Genomic DNA, 3,156 nt, shown 5'->3' on the forward strand with positions numbered 1-3,156 from the left:
TAAGCCTCTTGACCCAAAAAGAGTGAAATTCAAGTGTCAAAAAACAACAACAAGCCGTCCGGCCAAACCCAAACCACCAACTTGGGCTATGTCTGTCAAACCCTTTCATTGAGACTCGACCTGTGATGGTTGGTCATAAAAAAGACCAAATGGCAAATACACAACTCTTAACGGGGATCACTCAGCTCGTGGGTCGATGAACCGCAACAAACTGCATTATCGGTATGTGAATCGCAGAATACCAGATACATCGACAAGTTGAACGCATATTGCGGCGGCGGCAGCCATATGAGCTGTCGCCGCCGCCTCTGGTCGGGAAATATACATCCATCGGTTTGCTGCGGGTTCGGTGCCTGCTGACTGTCTCCCCGACACGAGGGTAGCGAACCGAGCTTCCCGCCTTGGGGTTTAATCGCCCGCGCCTTGCGCAGGCGTGCCTTAAGCAAACTACTCACTAGCAAGTCCATGGACTTAGCGCACCTGATATGCAACAAAGCGACCAGTTGTCGCCTCATATAGCGCTGGAGGCGGCGCTCTTTTGCCTGCTGTCCACAGGAACACAGAATGGCCGTCGGCCGCTCACTGGTGATGCTGCACATGTTCTAGAGCACTCCATCCCACGAAGAGGAAACGAAACCGGGTCGGATATCTTTTAAGTAAGCCCCGCCGGAATTTCGTCTATCACCTCGAAAAGAGTGCTTGGCATGCATTGCAGTGGAACATAAATTGATGAGTGCGCCTGGGCCCGCAGTCTACCATGTAGTGGTGCAGGCAGAGAGATGAGAATGCTTGGGTGACGCCGTGCTCTTCCTCGCGCGCTCCTCCACCCTCTCCCACGGTCAGACGCGGTGTGGGCGTTCTCTTTGAGAGTTCGCCACGAGTCCACGTCTATCTCATGACTGGGAGGGAGGCAGGGGGAGTTCTCTCTAAACGCGTTAAAGACGGTGTTGCGCCTCATAACGGCGCTCGCCGGGATAGAGCACTAGTTCTGCAGCCGGAAAGGCCGCTCACGCCAATTAATACTGCGACTCTCGCTCTCTTTCTCCGGATAAACAAGTGCCACTGCTGTGGCATGCGGGAACGGGGAAAGAGGTCAAAGTTTAAGCGGCAAAGGTGCGGCCGAGTAAGGGCAGAACACGAGCGTATATGCATTAAAACTGTGTGTGTATATGACTCTGCGAGAGATGTTCTGCTGGAACACTTTTCCTATTGGCTATTTACCACTCAATGAGAAGGAACGGAGTCAGGGGTGGAGTGCCGGCGCCATGGCCGCTGGTACCCCCGCGACAAGCCCCTCAAACCTTCCTGCCTGGTAATGTCGGTGGTGAAGAAAGTCGGTGGCAGAGCGTCTTCCGCTTCGTGGTTGGGGAACTTGTTCCCCCTAAGGATGATGAGACCACGATCGACCTCGTAGTAGGAGAGAGCTACCCGCCAAATTTAAGCATATTAATAAGCGGAGGAAAAGAAACCAACAGGGATTCCCTTAGTAAGGGCGACTGAACCGGGAAAAGCCCAGCGCATAACCTCGATATCTTCGGGCACGAGGGGTGTTGCGTTTCAGAGGGTCCAGCACGCCGTCCCATACCGTCTAAGTCAAGCTTGAAAGCGGCCACTGCCCATGGAGGGTGACAGGCCCGTATGGCGGCGCCCGTGAGGGTACAGATGGGACGGTCGGAAAGGGCCTCTCTGTAGAGTCGGGTTGCTTGAAAGTGCAGCCCAAAGCAGGTGGTAAACTCCATCTAAGGCTAAATATGACCACGAGACCGATAGCGAACAAGTACCGTGAGGGAAAGTTGAAAAGAACTTTGAAGAGAGAGTTCAAGAGTACGTGAAACCGTTAAGAGCCAAACGGGTGGAAACTCGAAGGTCGAACTGAGGGGATTCAGCTCGTCGGCTATCGGCTGGGTGGGGTGTTGTAATTGAGCGACCCAAAAATGTTTGGGCGCGCCCCCACTCACGCTGGCGTCGGCGGGCGTATTTCGCCTCGTAGTAGGTCACCGCGACCCGTTGCCGGGGACGTCGAAGGCCAGTCCGGACTGGTACCTCGCCGCCGACTCTCTCTCGAAAGCTCGTCTGGAGAGACCCGCGCGACAGGGGAACCACCGAAGATGTCCTGGCTGCCCTGCGACGGTCGTCGAGAAGAGCTTGCGCCGCTTCGGCGGCGGTTTTTACTCTCGCGGTGTGCAAGGTCAAAGTGATCCACCGACCCGTCTTGAGCTTTTCCTGAGACCAAAGGAGTCTAACATGTGTGCAAGTCAATGGGCTCCACCTAAACCCAAAAGCGAAATAGAAAGTGACAGCAGGCGCCCGGGGCGCTGTAACAGGCTCTCCGGTGCGTCTTGGGCCGATCCTGACCGGCTGCCTGCGGCCTCGCCCACGCCGCGACAAGCGGGGTGAATTTTTCCCCGTCTCTGGACGTTGCGTTAATGGTGGGGAGTCGTCAGGGCGATGGTCGAGTTTAATTTCCCCTCATGGGGAGGGGGGGGCGCAGGCCCGGGACTTGCCAAGACGCCGCGGTGCTGTCCGTCCCGGGAAGCGGGCCGTCGGTAAACGGCGGAGGCGCACCGGGGCAGGCTCGCGGGCAGTCGGCAAGTACCATGAGCATATATGTTGGGACCCGAAAGATGGTGAACTATGCCTGGCCAGGATGAAGCCAGAGGAAACTCTGGTGGAGGTCCGTAGCGATTCTGACGTGCAAATCGATCGTCGGAGCTGGGTATAGGGGCGAAAGACTAATCGAATCATCTAGTAGCTGGTTCCCTCCGAAGTTTCCCTCAGGATAGCTGGAACTCGCAGGGGGAATTTCATCCGGTAAAGCGAATGATTAGAGGTCTTGGGGACGAAACGTCCTCAACCTATTCTCAAACTTTAAATGGGTGAGATGCCGAGCTTGCTTGTAGGGATGAAGCTCCGGCGACTAATCTGAGTATCTGGTGGGCCACTTTTGGTAAGCAGAACTGGCGCTGTGGGATGAACCAAACGTCGAGTTAAGGGGCCTAAATGAATGCTCATTCAGATCCCATTGAAAGGCGTTGGTTGCTATAGACAGCAGGACGGTGGCCATGGAAGTTGGAATCCGCTAAGGAGTGTGTAACAACTCACCTGCCGAAGCAACTAGCCCTTAAAATGGTATGGCGCTCAAGCATTCTCCCGATG

The 3,156-nt window shown here is 55.4% G+C and overlaps 1 non-coding gene across 1 annotated transcript in view; it reads left to right on the top strand.

Moving 5' to 3' along the window:
• Nucleotides 1–1,403: 1,403 nt before the first annotated feature.
• The window catches only part of LOC121857937, a 4,391-nt gene continuing 2,638 nt past the window's right edge, over nucleotides 1,404–3,156 (top strand). Inside the window, exon 1 of the ribosomal RNA XR_006087302.1 lies at nucleotides 1,404–3,156. This exon is cut by the window's right edge and continues 2,638 nt beyond it. This is a non-coding gene — a ribosomal RNA (large subunit ribosomal RNA).

This window comes from Homarus americanus, unplaced genomic scaffold (genome assembly GCF_018991925.1).
Source record: "Homarus americanus isolate GMGI-L3 unplaced genomic scaffold, GMGI_Hamer_2.0 scaffold18537, whole genome shotgun sequence".
In the NCBI taxonomy this organism is placed as follows: Eukaryota; Metazoa; Arthropoda; class Malacostraca; order Decapoda; family Nephropidae; genus Homarus; species Homarus americanus.